This window comes from Pseudophryne corroboree, chromosome 3 (assembly GCF_028390025.1).
Source record: "Pseudophryne corroboree isolate aPseCor3 chromosome 3, aPseCor3.hap2, whole genome shotgun sequence".
Lineage (NCBI taxonomy): Eukaryota > Metazoa > Chordata > Amphibia > Anura > Myobatrachidae > Pseudophryne > Pseudophryne corroboree.
This window is the reverse complement of record NC_086446.1, coordinates 619,255,357-619,282,238: the sequence shown is the minus strand read 5'-3', so window position 1 is coordinate 619,282,238 and position 26,882 is coordinate 619,255,357. Positions and strand designations below refer to the sequence as shown.

The following is a 26,882-nucleotide window of genomic DNA, read 5'->3' as shown; positions in this document are numbered from 1 at the left end:
TAGGGGACATATAGTAAAATAAATACAAAGCAGCAGAACTTCTATTTCTCTAGCATCCATTAGGGATATTGGGGACAGATTAGTACGACGGGGTATAGATGGGTCCAAAGGAGCCAGTGCACTTTAAATTTCTTCAACTGAGTGTGCTGGCCCTCTATGCCCCCTCATATAGGTCATTTTAGAAAAAAGTGCCCTCAGGAGAGGATGCACACTCTGCAAGCTCCAGATTTTTTTTCCCTTCAGTTTCTTTTAAACTTTTATTCCTTTCAGTATGCTGTTTGGGCAACAACATACCTGCATCGTGGGAGTTAAGGGGGGGGGGCTGTTTGTTCAGCGGGGCATGGCGCCTTGACTGTCGCAGCCGCAACATGCCGCACACCCTTAATGCTGCCTGAAGGTGATCATCGGTGGTAAGTACACACCGGGGACCCCGCTAGGGGGGTTCCCCGGTTCACGGTGCGGCAGAAGTGCGGGTGAGGCATACGGGTCCCTCCTGGGGGGGGACCCGCTGTGGCCCCTGCGTGAGACTGGCTAAATACCTTGTACCAATCATTTGTGTGAGGCTACAAACACTTAGGAGACATGCCCAATATAAAGATTACACAGTAGCTCCAGCGCCATAGCGGGGGGCGGAGCTACATCAGAGCGGGCTCAGCGGCTTTTTCGCACCTTCCTCTGCATAAGCAGCAGCAGCCTTACACAGCTCCTCCATAACGGTCACACGCTGGATCACTGGTACCGGATGTAGAGGGGTAGAGCCGCTATATTGTGCACAAATATCATCCCTCTGAGGGATTTTTCATTAGACAGTCTCACTGTTTATATGTATATATGAAACACTGACAGCCTCACTGGGGCTGTGCAGCGTTGGGTGCGCTGGTGTCCTCTCTCCTGTGTCTCCTCTCACATGCTAGAGGGTAGGCTTGTATTGTATTTCAGGCTGTGTTGTATGTGTATTATACCCGTTTTTCTTCTTCACAATGGTAAAACAGAAGTTATGCAGTGTGTGTAATGCTAGATTTTCCCCTAGCTCATCTGGCTCAATATCATGTGAGCAGTGTAGTCAGTCATCGCAAAATGCTAATAACAATGTGGGGGAGAGTCCAGAGCCCTCCTGGCTGGGGGCTATCAAAACTATGATGTCTGATATGTCATCTCAACTCACTACAAATGCCAATAAAACTCAGGAACTGCAACAAGCAGTGGAGAATCTGGCTGCTAAACATCCCCCCTGTCCACTACAGGTGCACAAAAATGTGCTTTACCTGACTTCTGTCAGATACTGATGATTATATACAGGATGATGTGGACCCCATAAACGGGACTCCACTCCTACACAGGGTATTGAACCCCTCATATTGGCTATTCGGGATGTGTTAAAGCTCCCCCTGGAGAATGCTAATAATCAGCAGTCACTTTTCCTCCCACAAGACAAACTGACAGTCACATAAGAATTTGGATGATTTATTTAAAATAACCTGGAAAAATCCAGATAAAAAATATCAGGTGTCCAAACAGTTTTTGCATACATTCCCCTTTGCCCCCGAAGGCAGGAAATTCTGTGAAGAATCTCCAGCAGTAGACGTCTCAGTCTCTCGCCTTTCTAATAAGGCAGTACTTCCCACTCCGGGCTCCTTTACGGTAAAGGACCAGGCAGATAGGAAAATTGAGACCACTCTGAAATCTATATACACTGCTGCAGGTGTAGCTCAAAGACCGGTCATTGCAGGTTGCTGGTTGACACATGCCATTCATTCCTGAGCTACTCAAATTCAGGAAGGTCTTTCTGGTGATATGACCTTAGTTACTACTGTAACTTTCCTAAAACACATTCAGGACACGGGTAGGGTCCTCTGTGACTCCCTTAAAGAGATTGGCAATATTAATGCTAGGACCACGGCTATAGCTGTTCGCAGAGCCATATGGTTGCGTCAGTGGATTGCTGACGCTGACTCCAAACGTAATGTGGAATCTCTTCCCTTCACAGGTGACTGGCTTTTTGGAGGTGAATTGGACCCATGGATTTCCAAAGCTACTGCTGGGAAATCCACGTTTCTCCCTTCAGGGGCTCCACCTGCTAGACGTACCTACCCGGGCCCGTCTACTCAGTCCTTTCGGTCCTCCATATTTCGATCTAGGGCCAGGATTGCCTCCAACGCAGCTAGAGGCACCAGAGGTAAGCCTAAGAAACCAGCCGTTACCGGCTCTCCGGAACAGAGCACCAGTTCTGCTTCCACAAAGACTTCAGCATGACGGTGCCCATTCACCCCGAGGGAATCTCGTGGTGGGAGCTCGGCTACGTCACTGCAGTCACTGTTCCTGCCAAGATGCTTGGGTAAGGGACCTTATCTCTCAGGGTTACAAGCTGGAGTTCGACTGTGCTCTTCCCCAACATTTTTTCTAATCCGGCTTACCAGCTGTGGAAAATTTTCGTGGTAAGCTATTACTGGCCATTAACATGTTGGTCCAGTCCCAGGTCATTGTTCCTGTACACCGGCAACAACGAGGACAAGGTTACTACTCCAGTCTGTTCGTGGTACCAAAACCAGACGGGTCTGTGAGACCCATTCTGAATCTGAAGTCCTTGCATCCTTACCTGAAGGTTTTCAAATTCAAGATGGAATCTTTGAAAGCAGTGATCGTGGGCCTGGAGCAACAGGAGTTCCTAGTGTCCCTGGATATCAAGGACGCTTACCTCCATAGCCCCATTTGGCCTCCTCATTAGGCCTATCTGCGGTTCGCCCTACTGAACGATCACTACCAGTTCCGGACGTTGCCCTTCGGCCTGTCTACAGCTCCGAGGGTGTTCACGAAGGTGATGGCGGAAATGTTTCAGCTCAGGGTCCAGGGGGTCAACGTAATTCCATACCTGGACGACCTCCTGATAAAAGCGAGTTCCAGGGAGCTTCTATTGCTCTATATAGATCGCACTATCCAACTTCTGACTCCCCACGGATGGATCCTCAATCTGCAGAAGTCCCAACTGGAACCGTCTCAGCGGATCCTGTTTCTGGGGATGCTACTGGATACGGTAGCACAGAAAGTGTTCCTCCCAGAGGGCAAAGTGAGAACACTTCAAGAAATGGTTCGCATGGTTCTCCGACCTGCTCGAGTATCCATTCATCTTTGCATAAAACTGTTGGGAAAGATGGTGGCCTCGTACGAGGCGATACAGTTTGGAAGGTTTCATGCCAAATCTTTCCAATTGGACATCCTGAACAAGTGGTCCGGTTCCCATCTTCAGATGCACCGGATGATTCGGCTGTCACCCCAGGCCAGGATTTCACTCCTGTGGTGGCTACAGTCTTCCAACCTTCTGGAAGGTCAACGCTTTGGGATTCAGGATTGGATCCTCCTCACGACGGACTCGAGTTAGAGAGGATGGGGAGCTGTCACCCAGGGGCGCAGTCCCAGGGCAGGTGGTCTGCCCAGGAGGCCCTACTTCCAATCAACATCCTGGAACTTCGAGCCATCTACAATGCTCTGATTCAGGCCTCCCCTGTGCTCCAGGATCGGGCGATCCAGGTTCAGTCTGACAACGCCACGGCTGTGGCATATATCAATCGACAAGAAGGGACAAAAAGCAGAGCCTGCATGCAAGAAGTGTCAAGAATACTCGGCTGGGCAGAAAGACATGCAAGAGCACTGTCCGCAATCTTCATTCTGGGAGTGGACAGCTGGGAAGCGTACTTCCTGACTCGCCACGATCTCCATCCAGGGGAGTGAGGACTACACCCTCAGGTGTTTCAACAGGTGACCGACAGGTGGGGCTGCCCACAGATCGACATGATGGCCTCTCGCCTCGACAAGAGGCTTCGCTGCTGTTGCTCGCAATCGAGGGACCCTCAGGCGAACGCAGTGGATGCGCTGACATCGCCTTGGCCTTACCAGCTGGTCTACCTATTTCCTCAGATTCCGTTGATCCCATGGGTGCTCAAGCGGATCAGGCATCAAGGAGTGCAAGCAATCTTGATTGCCCCGGATTGGCTCCGAAGAGCGTGGTACACAGCTCTTCTGGACATGTCCGTAGAGGACCCTTGGCCCCTACCGCTAAGAAGAGATCTTCTTTAGCAAGGACCGTTTGTCTACCCGGACTTACGCGCGGCTTCGTTTGACGGCATGGAAGTTGAGCGGAACATCCTAGCTCACAAAGGGCTTTCCAAAAAGGTCATTGCCACTATGGTGCAAGCCAGAAAACCTGTGACGTCAAAACACTATCATCATATCTGGCGGAGATATGTCTCTTGGTGCGATGAATGCACATATCAGTCTGCAGAATTCCACTTGGGAAGATTCCTTCGTTTCCTGCAGACTGGAGTGGATAAAGGCTTACGTCTTGGATCCCTTAAGGTCCACATTTCAGCTTTTTCCTTTTTCTTCCAGAAGAAGTTGGCTATCCTGCCAGACGGTCAGACCTTCTTGCAAGGGGTGCTTCACATACAGCCTCCGTTTGTGCCGCCTACGGCACCTTGGGATTTGGATGTGGTGTTGTGCTTTCTACAGTCCTCCTGGTTTGAACCTCTGATGACGGTAGAAGACAAGTACCTCACATGGAAGACTGTGATGTTACTGGTTCTGGCTTCTGCTCAACATGTCTCAGAATTGGGGGCCTTATCGTGTAAAAGTCCCTACTTGGTCTTTTACGAGAACAGAGTGGAGCTCAGGAATAGGCAGCAGTTCCTGCCGAAGGTGGTCTCCGCGTTTCACTTGAATCAACCTATTGTAATTCAGTCCAGTTCTGGCACTCTGCTCCTCCGGAGGCATTGGATGCAGTGCGAGCCTTGAAAATCTACGTCTAAGAGGATGGCTCGGATCAGAAAGACTGATTCCTTGTTCGTGCTGTATGATGCGCAGAAAAAGGGTTACCCTGCCTCAAAGCAGTCTACTGCTCGTTGGATTCGGCTTACTATCCAACAGGCCTATGTGTTGGCATCCTTACCTGTTCCACAGTCTCTGAAGGCCCACTCTACGAGATCAGTGGGGTCTTCCTGGGCGGCTGCCCGTGGAGTCTCTGCCTTGCAACTATGCCGAGCTGCTATCTGGTCGGGGAAGAACACTCTTGTGAAGTTCTACAAGTTTGATACCCTGGCCAAAGAGGATACCCAGTTTGGGCAGGCGGTGCTGCAGATGTCTTCGCACATTCCCGCCCGTTCTGGAAGCTTTGGGACATCCCCATCGTACTAATCTGTCCCCAATATCCCTTATGGATGCTAGAGAAAATAGGATTTTAAATACCTACCGGTAAATCCTTTTCTCGTAGTCCATAAGGGATATTGGGTGCCCGCCTCTGTGCGATGACTTTCTGCAGGTTTTCTGTTATGTGTTACCTGTTAAGCTGTTGCTGTTCCTGTTGCCAGCTGTTGCTGGCCCGGTTATGTTATGGTGTGCTGGTGTGTAAATCTCACCACACTTATTGTTATGTTCCTACTCTCAAGTATGTAAATTCTCCTTCGGGCACTGTTTTACCTATAACTGACCTGTAAGAGGAGGCGTAGAGTGGAGGAGCCAGCACACCCAGTTGAAGAAATTTAAAGTGCACTGGCTCCTTTGGACCAGTCTATACCCCATCGTACTAATCTGTCCCCAATATCCCTTATGGACTACGAGAAAAGGATTTACCGGTAGGTATTTAAAATCCTATTTCTCTGACGTCCTAGTGGATGCTGGGAACTCCGTAAGGACCATGGGGAATAGCGGCTCCGCAGGAGACTGGGCACAAAAGTAAAAGCTTTCTGACTAGCTGGTGTGCACTGGCTCCTCCCCCTATGACCCTCCTCCAAGCCTCAGTTAGATTTTTGTGCCCGGCCGAGAAGGGTGCATGCTAGGTAGCTCTCCAGAGCTGCTTAGAGTAAAAGTTTTAAATAGGTTTTTTTTATTTTCAGTGAGACCTGCTGGCAACAGGCTCACTGCATCGTGGGACTAAGGGGAGAAGAAGCGAACTCACCTGCATGCAGAGTGAATTGGGCTTCTTGGCTACTGGACATTAGCTCCAGAGGGACGATCACAGGTTCAGCCTGGATGGGTCCCGGAGCCGCGCCGCCGGCCCCCTTACAGAGCCAGAAGAGCGAAGAGGTCCGGAAAAATCGGCGGCAGAAGACGTTCCTGTCTTCAATAAGGTAGCGCACAGCACTGCAGCTGTGCGCCATTGCTCTCAGCACACTTCACACTCCGGTCACTGAGGGTGCAGGGCGCTGGGGGGGAGCGCCCTGAGACGCAATAAAACATGTTTTAAACCTTATATGGCTAAAGAAATGCATCACATATAGCTCCTGGGCTATATGGATGCATTTAACCCCTGCCAGTTTTCCTAAAAAAAGCGGGAGAAAAGGCCGCCGAAAAGGGGGCGGAGCCTATCTCCTCAGCACACAAGCGCCATTTTCCCTCACAGCTCCGCTGGAAGGACGGCTCCCTGACTCTCCCCTGCAGTCCTGCTACAGAATCAGGGTAAAACAAGAGAGGGGGGGCACTAATTGGCAGAAAATACTTATACAGCAGCTATAGAAGGGAGAAACACTTATATAAGGTTATCCCTGCATATATATAGCGCTCTGGTGTGTGCTGGCAAACTCTCCCTCTGTCTCCCCAAAGGGCTCGTGGGGTCCTGTCCTCTATCAGAGCATTCCCTGTGTGTGTGCTGTGTGTCGGTACGATTGTGTCGACATGTATGAGGAGGAAAATGATGTGGAGGCGGAGCAATTGCCTGTAATAGTGATGTCACCCCCTAGGGAGTCGACACCTGACTGGATGGTCGTATGGAAGGAATTACGTGACAGTGTCAGCACTTTGCAAAAAACTGTTGACGACATGAGACAGCCGGCAAATCAGTTAGTGCCTGTCCAGGCGTCTCAAACACCGTCAGGGGCTCTAAAGCGCCCGTTACCTCAGATGGTCGACACAGACCCAGACACGGATACTGACTCCAGTGTCGACGGTCACGAGACAAACGTAATGTCCAGTAGGGCCACGCGTTACATGATCACGGCAATGAAGGAGGCTTTGAACATTTCTGATACTACAAGTACCACAAAAAGGGGTATTATGTGGGGTGTGAAAAAACTACCCATAGTTTTTCCTGAATCAGATGAATTAAATGAGGTGTGTGACAAGGCGTGGGTTTCCCCCGATAAAAAACTGCTGATTTCTAATAAATTATTGGCATTATACCCTTTCCCGCCAGAGGTTAGGGCGCGTTGGGAAACACCCCCTAGGGTAGATAAGGCGCTCACACGCTTATCAAAACAAGTGGCGTTACCGTCTCCTGATACGGCCGCCCTCAAGGAACCAGCTGATAGAAAGCTGGAAAATATCCTAAAAGGTATATACACACATACTGGTGTTATACTACGACCAGCAATCGCCTCAGCCTGGATGTGCAGCGCTGGAGTGGCTTGGTCGGATTCCCTGACTGAAAATATTGATACCCTGGATAGGGACAGTATATTATTGACTATAGAGCATTTAAAGGATGCATTACTATATATGCGAGATGCACAGAGGGATATTTGCACCCTGGCATCAAGAGTAAGTGCGTTGTCCATTTCTGCCAGAAGAAGTTTATGGACACGACAGTGGTCAGGTGATGCGGATTCCAAACGGCATATGGAAGTTTTGCCGTATAAAGGGGAGGAGTTATTTGGGGTCGGTCTGTCAGACCTGGTGGCGACGGCTGGGAAATCCACCTTTTTACCCCAGGTCACCTGGGCAAGCGGGCAAAAGGCCACTCATTTCTGCCCCGGGGCAGAGGAAGGGGAAAAAGACTGCAGCAGGCAGCCTCTTCCCAGGATCAGAAGCCCTCCCCCGCTTCTGCCAAGTCTTCAGCATGACGCTGGGGCTTTACAAGCGGACTCAGGCACGGTGGGGGCCCGTCTCATAAATTTCAACGCGCAGTGGGCTCACTCGCAAGTGGACCCCTGGATCCTGCAGGTAGTATCACAGGAGTACAAATTGGAATTCGAGACGTCTCCCCCTCGCCGGTTCCTGAAGTCTGCTCTACCAACGTCTCCCTCGGACAGGGAGGCAGTATTGGAAGCTATTCACAAGCTGTATTCCCAGCAGGTGATAATCAAGGTACCCCTCCTACAACAGGGAAAGGGGTATTATTCCACGCTGTTTGTGGTACCGAAGCCGGACGGCTCGGTGAGACCGATTTTAAATCTGAAATCATTGAACACTTACATAAAAAGGTTCAAATTCAAGATGGAATCACTCAGAGCAGTGATAGCGAACCTGGAAGAAGGGGACTATATGGTGTCTCTGGACATCAAAGATGCTTATCTCCATGTCCCAATCTACCCTTCTCACCAAGGGTACCTCAGGTTTGTGGTACAGAACTGTCATTATCAGTTTCAGACGCTGCCGTTTGGATTGTCCACGACACCACGGGTCTTTACCAAGGTAATGGCCGAAATGATGATTCTTCTCCGAAGAAAAGGCGTCTTAATTATCCCTTACTTGGACGATCTCCTGATAAGGGCAAGATCCAGGGAACAGTTAGAGGTCGGAGTAGCACTATCTCAGGTGGTACTACGTCAGCACGGGTGGATTCTAAATTTTCCAAAATCGCAGCTGATTCCAACAACACGTCTACTGTTCCTAGGGATGATTCTGGACACAGTCCAGAAAAAGGTGTTTCTCCCGGAGGAGAAGGCCAGGGAGTTATCCGAGCTAGTCAGGAACCTCCTGAAACCAGGACAAGTGTCAGTGCATCAATGCACAAGGGTCCTGGGAAAGATGGTGGCTTCTTACGAAGCGATTCCATTCGGAAGATTCCATGCAAGAACTTTTCAGTGGGATCTGCTGGACAAATGGTCCGGATCGCATCTTCAGATGCATCAGCGGATAACCCTATCTCCAAGGACAAGGGTGTCTCTCCTGTGGTGGTTGCAGAGTGCTCATCTTCTAGAGGGCCGCAGATTCGGCATTCAGGACTGGATTCTGGTGACCACGGATGCCAGCCTGAGAGGCTGGGGAGCAGTCACACAGGGAAGAAATTTCCAGGGCTTGTGGTCAAGCATGGAAACGTCTCTTCACATAAATATCCTGGAACTAAGGGCAATTTACAATGCCCTAAGCCAAGCAAGGCCTCTGCTTCAGGGTCAGTCGGTATTGATCCAATCGGACAACATCACGGCAGTCGCCCACGTAAACAGACAGGGCGGCACAAGAAGCAGGAGGGCAATGGCAGAAGCTGCAAGGATTCTTCGCTGGGCGGAAAATCATGTGATAGCACTGTCAGCAGTGTTCATTCCGGGAGTGGACAACTGGGAAGCAGACTTCCTCAGCAGACACGACCTCCACCCGGGAGAGTGGGGACTTCATCCAGAAGTCTTCCACATGATTGTAAACCGTTGGGAAAAACCAAAGGTGGACATGATGGCGTCCCGCCTCAACAAAAAACTAGACAGATATTGCGCCAGGTCAAGGGACCCTCAGGCAATAGCTGTGGACGCTCTGGTATCACCGTGGGTGTACCAGTCAGTGTATGTGTTCCCTCCTCTGCCTCTCATACCCAAGGTATTGAGAATTATAAGACGGAGAGGAGTAAGAACTATACTCGTGGCTCCGGATTGGCCAAGAAGGACTTGGTACCCGGAACTTCAAGAGATGCTCACAGAGGACCCGTGGCCTCTGCCTCTAAGGAAGGACCTGCTCCAGCAGGGACCTTGTCTGTTCCAAGACTTACCGCGGCTGCGTTTGACGGCATGGAGGTTGAACGCCGGATCCTGAAGGAAAAAGGCATTCCAGATGAAGTCATCCCTACCCTGGTCAAGGCCAGAAAGGATGTAACCGCAAAACATTATCACCGCATTTGGCGAAAATATGTTGCGTGGTGTGAGGCCAAGAAGGCCCCTACAGAGGAATTTCAACTGGGTCGTTTCCTGCATTTCCTGCAAACAGGACTATCTATGGGCCTAAAATTAGGGTCCATTAAGGTTCAAATTTCGGCCCTGTCGATCTTCTTCCAAAAAGAACTGGCTTCAGTGCCTGAAGTTCAGACGTTTGTAAAAGGGGTACTGCATATACAGCCTCCTTTTGTGCCTCAAGTGGCACCTTGGGATCTCAATGTAGTGTTGAGTCTCCTAAAATCACATTGGTTTGAACCACTCACCACTGTGGAATTGAAATATCTCACATGGAAAGTGGTCATGCTGTTAGCCCTGGCTTCAGCCAGGCGTGTCTCAGAATTGGCGGCTTTGTCATATAAAAGCCCTTACCTAATTTTTAATTCAGACAGGGCAGAACTGAGGACTCGCCCTCAATTTCTCCCTAAGGTGGTTTCAGCGTTTCACATGAACCAGCCTATTGTGGTGCCTGCGGCTACTAGGGACTTGGAGGACTCCAAGTTGCTGGACGTAGTCAGGGCCCTGAAAATGTATGTTTCCAGGACGGCTGGAGTCAGAAAATCTGACTCGCTGTTTATCCTGTATGCACCCAACAAGCTGGGTGCTCCTGCTTCTAAGCAGACGATTGCTCGTTGGATTTGTAGTACAATTCAGCTTGCACATTCTGTGGCAGGCCTGCCACAGCCAAAATCTGTAAAAGCCCATTCCACAAGGAAAGTGGGCTCATCTTGGGCGGCTGCCCGAGGGGTCTCGGCTTTACAACTTTGCCGAGCAGCTACTTGGTCAGGGGCAAACACGTTTGCTAAATTCTACAAATTTGATACCCTGGCTGAGGAGGACCTGGAGTTCTCTCATTCGGTGCTGCAGAGTCATCCGCACTCTCCCGCCCGTTTGGGAGCTTTGGTATAATCCCCATGGTCCTTACGGAGTTCCCAGCATCCACTAGGACGTCAGAGAAAATAAGAATTTACTTACCGATAATTCTATTTCTCGTAGTCCGTAGTGGATGCTGGGCGCCCATCCCAAGTGCGGATTGTCTGCAATACTTGTATATAGTTATTGTTACAAAAATCGGGTTGTTTATTGTTGTGAGCCATCTTTTCAGAGGCTCCTACGTTTATCATACTGTTAACTGGGTTCAGATCACAAGTTGTACGGTGTGATTGGTGTGGCTGGTATGAGTCTTACCCGGGATTCAAGATCCTTCCTTATTATGTACGCTCGTCCGGGCACAGTATCCTAACTGAGGCTTGGAGGAGGGTCATAGGGGGAGGAGCCAGTGCACACCAGCTAGTCAGAAAGCTTTTACTTTTGTGCCCAGTCTCCTGCGGAGCCGCTATTCCCCATGGTCCTTACGGAGTTCCCAGCATCCACTACGGACTACGAGAAATAGAATTATCGGTAAGTAAATTCTTATTTTTTGGGGGGAGTTTTGAGTTTTCAGTAATTTAGTGACAGATTGGTGGTTGGTGGGCATGCCATATTGAAGGTTTTAAGATCTGCCAGCTTTGGCTGGTACTTTATCTAGTTATGAACATGCCTAGTTGTGCAATTGGACATATAGGGGGAGATTCAAATGTTTGAAAAGTCAGATAGGAAAGAACAGACACCCAACTGACTTTTCAAACATTTGAATTCCACCCATAGACCGATTTGTAGTTAGGCCATTACTGGTGATGTCCTGTCTGTACCCTTGACTGACTGCATACCTACAGTAATGCAATCATTAGGTGGGAACAGTTGAAATCCAGAAGAATTTTTGCATTTCCCAGCAGGTATTGATCAAAGAATACACCATGCAAACAGTGACTTTGAGACCAGCTAGGAAAATTCAAATGATCACGATGTCAACGGATGCTGTGGTCTCCACGTTTCCCAGCATTCCATTGACCTCATTCAATGGCTGATTTGGCCATTGAATGATAGAACTTTACTGATTCAATCAATATTTCTTTTTCATCCACTAGGGGTCACTGGAGTACTCTTGGGATATGGACGGTGCGTAGCAGGGAAGGCACATTTAAATATTTAAATGTGTAACCCTCCTCTTCCCTCCTCCATACTCCCAGGATCCTCAGTGTTTTTTATGTGCCTCAGGGAAGCACATCATGAGCTGAAAGCTCAATTTTCATTTTTGATTTTGAGTTTCCAGACAATACCTTCCCCACTTACTAAGAAGTGTGGGTCCGGGATTGTACTGCCTCCAGCCGCTGCTGACACGTGGGCGCTTGTAGGAAAAGCACGGACGTGTCAGCCAGGCAGCATACGGTCCCTTCCCCACTTACAGAGAAGTGAGGGTCCGGGATTGTGTGGCCATCTCCTCCACATGAACAGGCCAGAGAACGCTGGGTGGAGGAGATTTCTAACAGGAGTGATATATCTAAGTGCGCTTACAGCGCAGCTGCCCACAGGAGTACAGTGGCCGAAGCCGCGTACGGTAGCTTCCGACAGCTGCCGCAAGGTTAGTACAGGGGCGGCCAGCTCTCACTGCCGCCCGCCGTGTATAGGAGGCTGCGCTGCTATTTCAGAGCGCCCGCGCTGCAAGCAGCCCGGCCGCTCGTACAGGTATGCAGGCCGCTGTTACACCCGCCGCCCGCCCGCTCATGCCGTCCATGCACGCCGCCGCTCCCGGGTCCCGCTACTCAGAGGACACAGCCGGCCGCTTGCACATGCCGCTCCCAGCACACAGCAGGTGCAGGGAGCGTGTGCTATACAAGTGCGGGGAGACTGCTCTCGGTACGCGTCTCCCGCTCCCACACGCCGCTCCCAGCACGTAGCAGGTGCAGGGAGCGTGGCCGATACAGCAGGTGCGTGAGCTGTAAGATAACAGCACCGCTCCCAGGGCACCTACACACAGTGCGGGAAGCCTACTCTAGGTAAGCGTTCCCCGCACCCACATGCCGCTCTCAGCACACTGCAGGTGCAGGGAGCATGTTCAATAGGAAATAACAGTTTCCGTAAGCGCTCCCCGCTCCCAGCAAGGTGCATGGAGCGTGGTACTTCTGGTACATTTTTATAACTGTTTAAGCTCCCTACAATTCCATACAGTAATCTGTGTGTGTATATGTGGGGGTATTTATATGTGGATATATATGTATATCTTTATCTATAGGTATATATACAAGTTTGTAGGTAATTGTGTGTGTATGTATGTATATATACAATTTTATTTATGGCAGAAAGCCAACACTGAACTTCTATATAATTAGCACATGGCTGGGGGCCATTTTTGCAGCTACTTCCTGGTTCTTCTTCCAGGAATTTCATGTAGCCTACAACACTCTGCCACTGGAGGGTGCCGGGGTGGTGTTCTCAATTTCTTACTGGGTGTTAGATTCTAGTTTATACACACTTTTGTCACTGTGCGAGTGTTACCTAGTGACATCAACGAGCACAGTGTTAATACAACTCCGCATACGGATATCTACCCGGATTTAGTTCAGAAGTAGTAAGGCGGCTATATCTAAGACATGTCATTGACATGTGAGATGAACTAGATAGTACACCGATCTAGCAAGGATCGATTTGTCTGCACAGTCTATCTTTTCTTGCGATGCCGACCTGGCGTGACCGCGCATCGGGATCGAATCAGGATCGCAAGGTGACTTTCACCTTACACTCTGCACTAACTTTTCTTGCGATTTTGACTATATAGTAAAAGTCGAAAGAAAATATCTCACCGTGTGTACACACCCTTAATCTATATATCACCGTCTGGGCTGCTACAGTGAGCACATGTTATGTCAAAGATTTTGAAGTTTACCAAAGTCCAAGCCTGGCTCTATTCTTAACAGTTTACATCTTTGGGCGCAGGTTCCCAGTTTCAACTAGGCTGCAACCTGATGATTCAATACCAGACCTTATATATCTCACTCACACAAGCGAGTCACATTCTCTATACCACAGTATATGACAATTCAGGGGGTGGATACAAGTTGGGTAGCCAACAGTAATTCATCATTGTCAAAACCTTCCAATACGTTAACTATTCGATCACAGCGGCAGTTCCGCTTAATGAACCCTCAAAGCGTACTTTCTTTTTCATCCACTAGGGGTCACTGGAGTACTCTTGGGATATGGACGGCTTCCGTAGGAAACAGCACTGAATATTTAAATTTAGAACACTCCACCCCTCCATATCCCAGAGTACCTCTGTGTTTTTTCGTGCTCGAAGTAGTAACAGCTCTGTGGCTGAGTCCACAATTACTTTGAATTATTATTTATTTATTTATTTTTTAAGACGGGCTACCAGCCCATCTCGGTTCTCCGATTGTGGGAGCACGCCTTCAGACGTTCCATTTGGCGTGGTTCCACACATCCGCGGATGGGTGGATCTGCAATTTAGTGTTAAAAGGTTACAAAATAGAGTTCGACTGTTTTCCGCCTCTGCGGTTTTTCAAGACAGGATTGCCTCTGTCGGACGACAAGAGGGCGGTTCTGTAAATTGCCATTCAGTCCCTACTGGATTCAGCAGTTTTGATTCCGGTCCCTGTACATCAACAGGGTCAGAGTTATTATTCCAGTCTGTTTGTGGTACCGAAGCCGGATGGCTCAGTCAGACCAATATTGAACTTAAAGGGTCTCAATCAGTACGTAACTTACTACAGATTCAAGATGGAGTCTCTGCGTTCCGTGATTGCGGGTTTAGAGCCAAAGGAATTTATTATTGCGCTAGATCTCAAGGATGCGTACTTACACATTCCGATTTGGCAGCCTCATCAGAAATTCTTGCAGTTTGCAATACGCCAGAACCATTACCAGTTTCAGGCTCTACCGTTTGGCCTATCATCAGCGCCTCGGGTATTCACCAAAGTGATGTCGGTGATGATAGCTCATCTCAGATCCCTGGGAGTGACAATAGTTCCGTATTTAGACGATCTGCTCATCAAAGCCCCGTCTCAACAGATGCTTCTCCAACATGCGCTGCTAACGTACATTGTACTGGTTCACCACGGTTGGATTGTCAACTTCAAGAAATCACATCTAATTCCGTCTCAACGCCTTCAATTCCTAGGTATGATTCTCGATACGGTCAATCAAAGAATTTACCTACCACAACAGAAAGTACAGATTCTACGCCATCTAGTACAATTAGTGCTCAAGCCACGCACAGTGTCTGTACACTTGTGCATTCGCCTCTTAGGCACAATGGTGGCAGCTTTCGAAGCGCTTCAGTTCGGAAGATTTCACTCACGTCCATTTCAACTGAATGTGCTCGCCCAGTGGTCGGGCTCGCAACTGCAGATTCACCACAGGGTGAGGTTGTCGCCAAGGACAAGAGTGTCTCTGCTCTGGTGGCTCAAGGAACACAATTTAACCGCAGGGAGACTGTTCGGAGGCTGGAATTGGATAATTCTAACGACAGACGCCAGTCTCCGAGGTTGGTGAGCGGTAGTTCAAAATTGTCAGCTCCAGGGTCTCCGGGCGGATCACGAAAGATTGCTGTCTATAAATGTCCTGGAACTCCGCGCAATTTACAATGCGCTACGACAAGCGGTGCACATGCTTCGCTCTCAGACTGTCCAAGTGCAGTCAGACAATGCGACGGCGGTCGCATACATCAACAAACAAGGAGGAACGAGAAGCCGCATGGCAATGCGGGAGGTAGCTCGAATCCTCAATTGGGCGGAATACCACCAGGTGATATTGTCGGCCGTGTTCATTCCGGGAGTGGACAACTGGGAAGCGGATTATCTCAGTCGTCGGGATTTTCATCCAGGAGAATGGGCATTAAATCCAGAAGTGTTTCACATGTTGGTTCAGCGATGGGGTTATCCTCAGGTGGACCTGATGGCGTCTCGACACAATCACCAAACGCTCCAGTATGTGTCCAGAACAAGAGATCCAAAGGCAGTGGCGGTGGATGCTCTCACCGTCGCGTGGCCGTACAGTCTTGTGTATCTGTTTCCACCGTTTCCGTTGCTCCCTCTGGTGCTAAAACGGATCAAAAGAGAGTCTGTCACAGTCATACTAGTGGCGCCTCATTGGCCTCGGAGAGCTTGGTTCTCGGATCTCCGAGGACTACTCGCAGACGATCCTTGGCCGCTCCCACTACGTCCAGACCTGTTACAACAGGGTCCGTTCCTTTACCCCAATTTAGCGCGGCTGCGTTTGACGGGGTGGCTGTTGTGACCGCTCTCTTAAGAAGAGAGGGCATTCCAGAATCGGTTATACCAACCATGTTACGAGCTAGGAAGCCGGTTACGGCAGCTCATTATTACAGAATATGGCGTGCCTATATAGGTTGGTGTGAAGCTCGGAAGTTTCCGACATCATCTTTCAAGTTATCCCGCCTTTTGATATTTCTACAGACGGGGTTAGATGGAGGACTGTGTTTATCTACACTAAAGGTGCAGGTGGTGCAGGGTATCTGCTTTGTCAATTTACTTTCAAAGACGATTGGCTCTATTGCCGTCTATACACACTTTTTTCCAAGGTGTCCTCAGAGTTCAGCCTCCATTCATTCCACCTACAGCGCCATGGGACTTGAATCTGGTTTTAGATTTCTTACAGTCTTCATATTTTGAACCCTTACAGCAAGTGGATATAAAGTTTCTCACTTGGAAAACAATTTTTCTTCTAGCCTTAGCTTCGGCAAGGCGTGTTTCAGATTTGGGTGCCTTGTCATGCAAGCCACCGTATTTGGTGTTTCATGATGACAGAGCGGAACTTCGGACGAATCCCGCTTTCTTACCAAAGGTAGTGTCATCTTTTGACATCAATCAACCAATAGTAGTTCCTGTGTTGACAGCACATTCTGGAACTCTGGATGTGGTACGCGCATTACGCATTTATGTATCCCGAACGTCTTCAGTTCGTAAGACGGATACGTTGTTTGTTCTCTATGATGCTGCTAAGATGGGTTGGCCAGCGTCTAAACAAACCTTATCCAGATGGATAAAACTGACCATACGTCAGGCTTACCTTCATGCTAGGTTACAGCCGCCTACATCAGTAACCGCTCATTCCACACGTTCTGTGGGAACTTCATGGGCAGCTGGTCGGGGAGCTTCTACAACGCAGCTTTGCCGTGCGGCTACATGGTCTTCAGTGCACACGTGTGTGCGCTTTTACAAGTTTGATACGTTTGCGGCATCAGCATCTAGCTTTGGCCGCCTAGTGTTACAGGTGCCAAACAGCTCTCCCGCCCACGGGGGAAGCTTTGGTACGTCCCAAGAGTACTCCAGTGACCCCTAGTGGATGAAAAAGAAAATAGGATTTTGGTACTTAACAGGTAAATCCTTTTCTTTGAATCCATAGGGGGCACTGGACGCCCACCCAGAGCAGTTTTACCTAGTTTGTGGTGAGTTCTGAGGATCTTATGGTAACACACTCTCACCGACTGGTTCAAATTATGAAGTGCTGGTTATGGTGTCAACTGTTTAGTTGTCAGTAACGTTATTTGTCAACTTCGTTATTGTCTTATGTTATATTTAATACTCCATTGTCAACCTCTCTATAGTTCCTGTTCGGCTCAGTAAAAAACACTGAGGTACTCGGGGATATGGAGGGGTGGAGTGTTCTAAATTTAAATATTCAGTGCTGTTTCCTACGGAAGCCGTCCATATCCCAAGAGTACTCCAGTGCCCCCTATGGATTCAAAGAAAAGGATTTACCTGGTAAGTACCAAAATCCTATTTTCACGCTATGGCAAAGGCCATATACCTGATGCAGTTGGGGTTTGGATTGACGGCATTATAGTTGCATTGGCAACATAGTTGGTAGCCGAGTGTTGTCTGGAAAGGGTTTTCTACTTCTTGCTAATCACGGTGGAGTATTTAAGCTTGGCTGCTATGGATCTCAGCCAGGTTAGTATGATTTCAGCATCAGGGTTGACACCAAAATTAGGGAAATTAATCTCTGCCTACGGCGTGAAAGTCTGTTTACGACCATTTACAAGTTCCTAATGGAATCACGCTACACCAGCGTTCAAATATTTTAGACATCAGCCTTTCCGAGGCTCTTCTACAGGAGCTGGTCTTCAACTGAACCGCTGACGTCGTTCGGTCTGCCAAGCCAGTGGCTTGGTGTGCTTTTAATTAACCTTTGTGGAACATATCTTCAGATGTTCCATTGGTTGTGATGGCGGAAATCTACAGATCTATGGATCCACAATTTAGTATTTACAATAAAGTTCTATGTTTACCACGCTGGGTTCTTTTCCCAAGGCAACATCCAAACCAAGCTTGCCTGTGTCAGAACGCACAGAGGCAGTCCTGTAGACCGCAATTCAGTCTCTTGTACATTCAGTGTTATTACTACAATTTCTTTTCTGTAGTACCACAGTGGACTGCTCCATGATAACCATATCGATCCTAAAAAGGCTCAATCAGTACGTGACTAACTACATATTTTTTAAATAAAATTCCTGTGGTCAGGGATTGCGTGTTACTATAGAAATCGTCCTGTCACTAAAGCTCAGGGACGCGTAGTTACGTTTTCAATTTTTGTCATATCAGGCATACTTCAAGGTTTGCAGTACAACAAAACCATTATCATTTCAGACACTACTATTTGGCCTCTCGTCAGTGCCTCGGGTAGTCACAAGGGTGCTCTCTGTGATAATAGCTACTCTCAGATTCCGGGTAGTGATAATGCTGTGCTTAGACAACCTTCTCATCAAAGCTCCGTCTCAACAAATACTCCTTCAAACTACTTTACTAACGTACAATGTGCTATTTCAGCACGATTGGATGGTCAACTTCTGCAAATCAAGCCAGGTTTCGTGTCAAGGAATTTCATGCCTAAGACACAGAATGCACAAGGTATTCGTTCGGTAATACAATTTGTGCTTGATCCACAGAAAGTCTCGGTGCACTTGTGCTTGCGACTGTAAGAAAACATATGTGAGTTTTATAAGCATTTTTTTTCGGAAGTTGCACTCATGTTCTCTTTAACTGAATCGCACAGTGGTCAGACATTCATCAGATAATGCGCTTATATCTAAGAAAATCACCAAACAAAGAGGGACTTGACGTCGCAGGGCTAAGCGACAAGTTGCTGTAATCCCAAATGGTGCCGAGCATCACCAAGTAATATTGTCGGCAGTGTTCGTTCCGAAACCCGACTACTCAAAAGCGGTTTATCTCAACCTTCAGCATTTTCATTCACCGTAATGCGAAAAAAAAATAATTAACAGGTGTTACAAATGTTAGTCCAGAGGTGCAGTTACCCACAGCTGAATCTAATGGCTTCTCGCCATCATCGTTAAGTACCCAATATGTGTTCAAAACAACAAAGGCAGTGGCAGTGAGGGCTCACAATAGCGATTTTGGGTGGCTGAGGCTGATCAAACAACAGACCATATCTGTGGACGCGGCTGCTGCATATACACCTAATGCAACACCGTTCCCTTTGCCAAATTTAGCGCGGCAGAGTTGACAGGGTCGTGGTTGACACCGCACTCTTAAGACAATAGGGCTTTCCAATATCTGTTATACCAACCAGATTACCTGCTAGGAAGCCAGTTACAGCAGCTCATTATTAGTAATTGGCGAGCTTATATAGTGTGGTGTGAAGTTCACAAGTGGCTGTTTTCTTTCAGGGTTCTCGTTTTTTGCTATGATTATAGACTCTGTTTGATGGAGGACTACGTTTATCGACTCTAAAAGTGCAGGTTGCTGCCTTGTCTATTTACCTTCAAGGCGTTTGGCTTTTGCCCAACAGGTTACTCTTTCCTGCAAGGTCCTTCCGCCTTTTATACCGCCTATGGCGCCATGAAACTTCAATATGTTTTCGATTTCATTGAATCCTGGTAACAAGTGGAGGTTAAGTTCTAACTTGGGAAACAAGGTTTTTCCTAGCCTTAGCAAGGCGTATTTCGCAATTGGGTGCCTGCCATCGTTTTAATGTTTCATGAGTGAGTGCGGAATTTCTGACGAATTCCGTTTTTTCTATCAAGGGTAGTATCACCTTTTCACTTGAATCAACCAATCATAGTTCCAGTATTATAAGGAACTGCAGGAACAGCTACTTGGCCTGTACTACGCGCTTAGGTAGCCCGAACATCAGCAGTACGTAAAACGGATACATTATTGTTCGCTAAAATCTAGTCAGGTTGGGTTCCCCAGCTTCCAAACACATTTCTCTAACGTCCTAAGTGGATGCTGGGGACTCCGTAAGGACCATGGGGACTAGCGGCTCCGTAGGAGACTGGGCACAACTAAAGAAAGCTTTAGGACTACCTGGTGTGCACTGGCTCCTCCCACTAAGACCCTCCTCCAGACCTCAGTTAGATTCTTGTGCCCGGCCGAGCTGGATGCACACTAGGGGCTCTCCTGAGCACCTAGAAAGAAAGTATATTTAGGTTTTTTATTTTCAGTGAGATCTGCTGGCAACAGACTCACTGCAGCGAGGGACTAAGGGGAGAAGAAGCGAACCTACCTAACAGGTGGTAGTTTGGGCTTCTTAGGCTACTGGACACCATTAGCTCCAGAGGGATCGACCGCAGGACCCGACCTTGGTGTTCGTTCCCGGAGCCGCGCCGCCGTCCCTCTTACAGAGCCAGAAGCACGAAGAAGGTCCGGAAAATCGGCGGAAGAAGACTTCGGTCTTCACCAAGGTAGCGCACAGCACTGCAGCTGTGCGCCATTGCTCCTCATGTACACCTCACACTTCGGTCACTGATGGGTGCAGGGCGCTGGGGGGGGCCGCCCTGAGGGCAATAAATAACACCTTGGATGGCAAAATATACATCATATATAGTCCCAGAGGCTATATAGATGTAAAATTACCCCTGCCAGTATCACAGAAAAAGCGGGAGAAAGTCCGCCGAAAAGGGGGCGGGGCTTCTCCCTCAGCACACTGGCGCCATTTTCTCTTCACAGTGCAGCTGGAAGACAGCTCCCCAGACTCTCCCCTGTAGTTTTCAGGCTCAAAGGGTTAAAAAGAGAGGGGGGGGCACTAAATTTAGGCGCAATATATGTATGCAAGCAGCTATTTGGGGAAAAATCACTCAGTTATAGTGTTAATCCCTGCATTATATAGCGCTCTGGTGTGTGCTGGCATACTCTCTCTCGGTCTCCCCAAAGGACTTTGTGGGGTCCTGTCCTCAGTCAGAGCATTCCCTGTGTGTGCGGTGTGTCGGTACGGCTGTGTCGACATGTTGGATGAGGAAGGTTACGTGGAGGCGGAGCAGAGGCCGATAAATGGGATGTCGCCCCCTGTGGGGCCGACACCAGAGTGGATGGATAGGTGGAAGGTATTAACCGACAGTGTCAACTCCTTACATAAAAGGCTGGATGACGTAACAGCTGTGGGACAGCCGGCTTCTCAGCCCGCGTCTGCCCAGGCGTCTCAAAGGCCATCAGGGGCTCAAACAACGCCCGTTACCTCAGATGGCAGACACAGATGTCGACACAGAGTCTGACTCCAGTGTCGACGAGGTTGAGACATATACACAATCCACTAGGAACCTCCGTTACATGATCTCGGCAATGAAAAAATGTGTTACGCATTTTCTGACATGAACCCAAGTACCACATAAAAGGGGTTTTATTTTTGGGGAGAAAAAACAGCCAGTGTTTTGTTACCCCATCAGATGAATGAATGAAGTGTGTAAAGAAGCGTGGTTTCCCCCGATAAGAAACTGGTAATTTCTAAAAAGTGACTGATGGCGTGCCCTTTCCCGCCAGAGGATAGGTCACGTTGGGAGATATCCCTTAGGGTGGATAAGGCGCTCACACGTTTGTCAAAAGGTGGCACTGCCGTCTTAGGATACGGCCACCTTGAAGGAACCTGCTGATAAAAAGCAGGAGGTGATCCTGAAGTCTGTATTTACACACTCAGGTTATATACTGAAACCTGCAATTGCCTCAGCATAAATAGTGCTGCTGCAGCGTGGTCTGACACCCTGTCAGATAATATTAATACGCTAAGACAGGGATAATATTTTGCTAACATTGAGCATATTTAAGACGTTGTCTTATATATAAAGGATGCACAGAGGGATATTTGCCGGCTGGCATCCAGAATTAATGCAATGTCCATTCTGCCAGGAGGGTAGTAGAAACCCGGCAGTGGACAGGTGATACTGCATTTAAAAGGCACATGGAGATTCTGCCTTATAAGTGTAAGGAATTGTTTGGGGATGGTCTCTGGGACCTCGTATCCACAGCAACAGCTGGGAAGAAAATTTTTTACCTCAGGTTTCCTCACAAAAGCCTAAAGAAAGCACCGTATTTTCAGGTACAGTCCTTTCGGCTTCAGAAAAGCAAGCGGGTCAAAGGCGCTTTCTTTCTGCACAGAGACAAGGGAAGAAGGAAAAAGCTGCACCAGTCAGCCAGTTCCAGGATCAAATATCTTCCCTCGCTTCCTCTGAGTCCACCGCATGACGCTGGGGCTCCACAGGTGGAGACAGGTGCGGTGGGGGCGCGTCTCCGGAACTGCAGGGATCAGTGGGCTTGCCCACAGGTGGATCCCTAGGTTCTGCAAGTAGTATCACAGGGATACAGGCTGGAGTTCGAGACGACTCCCCCTCGCCGTTGCCTCACATCAGCCTTGCCTGCTGCCCTCGGAGAAAGGTAGTACTGGCGGAAATTCACAAGCTGTACTTCCAGCAGGTGAAATCAAGGTACCCCTCCTTCAACAAGGCCGGGGTTACTATTCCAAAATGTTGTGGTACTGAAACCAGACGGTTCGGTGAGACCCATTCTAAAATTGAAATCCTTGAACACTTACATACGAAGGTTCAAGTTCAAAATGGAATCGCTCAGGGCGATTATTGCAAGCCTGGAAAATTTCAGGGTATCAAGGATACTTACCTGCATGTCCCTATTTACCCTCGTCACCAGGTGTACCTCAAAATTGTGGTACAGGATTGTCATTACCAATTCCAGACGTTGCCGTGAGTCTGTCCCCGGCACCGAGGGTATTTACCAAGGTAATGGCCGAAGTACTTATCCCGTACTTGGACGATCTCCTTATAAAGGCGAGGTCCAGGGAGCAGTTGTTCGTCGGAGTCTCGAGAAGTGATACAACAGCACGGCTGGATTCTGAATATTCCAAAGTCGCGGCTGGTTCCTACGACGCGTCTACTGTTCCTGGGTATGGTTCTGGACACAGAACAGGATAAAAAGGGTTTCTCCCGGAGGAGAAGTCCAAGGAGTTGGCGTCTCTAGACTGAGACCTCCTAATACAAATACCGGTGTATCGGTGCATCTATGCACGCGAGCCTTGGGAAAGATGGTAGCTTCTTACGAAGAAATTTCCATTCGCCAAGTCCCATGCAAGGATCTTCCAGTGGGATCTGTTGGACAAGTGGTCCGGGTCGCATCCTCAGATGCATCGGCGGATAACCCTGTCTCCAAGGGCCAGGGTGTCGCTGTGGTGGTGACTGCAGAGTGCTCATCTTCTAGGGGGCCGCAGATTCGGTATACTGGACTGGGTCCTGGTGACCACAGATGCCAGCCTTCAAGGCTGGGGGGCAGTCACACAGGGAAGAAACTTCCAAGGCCTATGGAAAAGTCAGGAGACTTCCCTACACATAAATGTTCTGGAACTATGGGCCATTTACAATGCCCTAAGTCAGGCTAGACCCCTGCTTCAACACCGGCCGGTGCTGATCCAGTCAGACAACATCACGGCGGTCGCTCATGTAAACCGACAGGGCGGCACAAGAAGCAGGATGGTGATGGCAGAAGCCACAAGGATTCTCCGATGGGTGGAAAATCATGTGTTAGCACTGTCAGCAGTGTTCATTCCCGGAGTGGACAACTGAGAAGCAGACTTTCTCAGCAGACACGACCTCCACCCGAGAGTGTGGGGACTTCATCCAGAAGTCTTCCAAATGATTGTACACCGTGGGGAAAGGCCACAGGTGGACAGGATGGCGTCCCGCCTCAACAAAAAGCTACAAAGATATTGCGCCAGGTCAAGGGACCCTCAGGCGATAGCTGTGGACGCTCTGGTAACACCGTTGGTGTACCAGTCGGTGTATGCGTTCCCTTCTCTGCCTCTCATACCCAGGGTAATGAGAATAATAAGAAGGAGAGGAGTAAGAAGTTCCGGGTGGCCAAGAAGAGCTTGGTACCCAGAACTCCAAGAAATTATCTCAGAGGACCCATGGCCTCTGCCGCTCAGACGGGACCTGCTGCAGCAGGGGGCCTGTCTGTTCCAAGACGTACCGCGGCTGCGTTTGACGGCATGGCGGTTGAACGCCGGATCCTGAAGGAAAAGGGCAGTCCGGAGGAAGTTATCCCTACGCTATTTAAAGCTAGGAAAGAAGTGAACGCAAACCATTATCACCGCATATGGCGGAAATCGGTTGCGTGCTGTGAGGCCAGTAAGGCCCCAAAGGAGGAATTTCAGCTAGGTCGCTTTCTGCACTTCCTACAAGTCAGAGGTGACTATGGGCCTAAAATTGGGTTCCATTAAGGCCCAGATTTCGGCTCTATCGATTTTCTTCCAAAATAGAACTGGCTTCACTGCCTGAAGTTCAGACTTTTGTTAAGGGAGTGCTGCATAGTCAGCCCCCGTTTGTGCCTCCAGTGGCACCATGGGATCTCAACGTAGTGTTGGATTTCCTGAAGTCGCATTGAGTTGAGCCACTTAAATCCGTGGAGCTACAATACCTCACGTGGAAAGTGGTCATGCTGTGGGCCTTTGCGTCGGCCAGGCGTGTATCAGAATTGGCGGCTTTGTCAAAAGCCCTTATCTGTATTTTATATGGATAAGGCGGAATTGAGGACTCGTTCCCAATTCCTTCCTAAGGTGGTAGCAGTTTTTCATGTGAACCAACCTATTGTGGTGCCTGCGGCTACTTGGGACTTGGAGGACTCCAAGTTTCTGGACGTAGTCAGGGCCCTGAAAAGTATATGTTTCCAGGACGGCTGGAGTCAGGAAAACTGACTCGCTATTTATCCTGTATGCACCCAACAAGCTGGGTGCTCCTGCTTCTAAGCAGACTATGGCTCGCTGGATCTGTAGCACGATTCAACTTGCACATTCTGCGGCTGGACTGCCGCACCCTAAATCTGTGAAAGCCCATTCCACGAGGAAAGTAGGCTTTTCTTGGGCGGCTGCCCGAGGGGTCTCGGCTTTACAAATTTGCCGAGCTGTTACTTGGTCGGGTTAAAACACTCTTGCAAGAGTCTACAAGTTTGATACCCTGGCTGAGGAGGACCTTGAGTTTGCTCATTCGGTGCTGCAGAGTCACCCGCACTCTCCCGCCCGTTTGGGAGCTTTGGTATAATCCCCATGGTCCTTACGGAGTCCCCAGCATCCACTTAGGACGTTAGAGAAAATAAGATTTTACTCACCGGTAAATCTATTTCTCGTAGTCCGTAGTGGATGCTGGGCGCCCATCCCAAGTGCGGATTGTCTGCAATACTTGTATATAGTTATTGCCTAACTAAAGGGTTATTGTTGAGCCATCTGTTGAGAGGCTCAGTTGTTATCATACTGTTAACTGGGTATAGTATCACGAGTTATACGGTGTGATTGGTGTGGCTGGTATGAGTCTTACCCGGGATTCAAAATCCTTCCTTATTGTGTCAGCTCTTCCGGGCACAGTATCCTAACTGAGGTCTGGAGGAGGGTCTTAGTGGGAGGAGCCAGTGCACACCAGGTAGTCCTAAAGCTTTCTTTAGTTGTGCCCAGTCTCCTGCGGAGCCGCTAGTCCCCATGGTCCTTACGGACTACGAGAAATAGATTTACCGGTGAGTAAAATCTTATTTTTAGCCAGGTGGATTACACCGACCATACGTCAGGTTTTCCTTTTGTGCTAAGCTACAACCTCCTACGTCCGTTACGGCTCATTCCACACGTTCTGTGGGAACGTCATGGGCAGCAGGTCGTGGAGTTTCTACGACACAACTTTGCAGTGAGGCTACATGGTCATCAGTGCACACGATTGTGCGCTTTTACAAGTTGATATGTTTACGGCATCAGCATCTAGCTTTGGCCGTCTAGTGTTACAAGTGCCAAACAGCTCTCCCGCCCACGGGGGGAAACTTTGGTACGTCCCAAGAGAACTCCAGTGACCCCTAGTGGATGAAAAAGAAAATAGGATTTTGGTACTTACCAGGTAAATCCTTTTCTTTGAATCCATAGGGGGCACTGGACGCCCACCCAGAGCAGTTTTTCACTAGCTTGTAGTAAGGTCAAGAAACCTTATGGTGACACGTTATCACCAACTAATTCTGATGTTATAGTGATTATCTATGATAGTGACAACTTTCTAGTTGTCCGTTATGTTAGGTGTCAACTTTATTGTTGTCCGTTTATAATGTTATATGTAATTCTCCATTGTTCACCTCTCTGTCGCTCCTATTTGGCTCAGTAAAAAACACTGAGGATCCTGGGAGTATGGAGGAGGGAAGAGAAGGGTTACACATTTAAATATTTAAATGTGCCTTCCCTGCTACGCACCATCCATATCCCAAGAGTACTCCAGTGCCCCCTATGGATTCAAAGAAAAGGATTTACCCGGTAAGTACCAAAATCCTATTTTTGTCACATTTAATCTCAATCACGAGATGCAGTGATCTTGAGACAGTTTAGTCTAAAAATGCTTAAAAGGCCATAAAAATCACAGCATGTATTGGTCCTATTATTTTTTTACTATAAAATTGTAAGATTTTCTTTTCTCTATCGTCCTAAGTGGATGCTGGGGTTCCTGAAAGGACCATGGGGAATAGCGGCTCCGCAGGAGACAGGGCACAAAAAAGTAAAGCTTTACTAGGTCAGGTGGTGTGCACTGGCTCCTCCCCCTATGACCCTCCTCCAGACTCCAGTTAGATTTTGTGCCCGAACGAGAAGGGTGCAATCTAGGTGGCTCTCCTAAAGAGCTGCTTAGAGAAAGTTTAGTTTAGGTTTTTTTCTTTACAGTGAGTCCTGCTGGCAACAGGATCACTGCAACGTGGGACTTAGGGGGAAAGTAGTAAACTCACCTGCATGCAGAGTGGATTTGCTGCTTGGCTACTGGACACCATTAGCTCCAGAGGGATCGAACACAGGCCCAGCCGTGGAGTCCGGTCCCGGAGCCGCGCCGCCGACCCCCTTGCAGATGCTGAAGCGTGAAGAGGTCCGGAAACCGGCGGC

The 26,882-nt window shown here is 48.7% G+C and overlaps 1 protein-coding gene across 4 annotated transcripts in view; it reads left to right on the top strand.

Annotated features, from left to right (window-relative positions):
• TNKS2 (tankyrase 2) overlaps positions 1-26,882 on the top strand; it is a 204,688-nt gene that overhangs the window by 156,814 nt on the left and 20,992 nt on the right. The window lies entirely within an intron of this gene.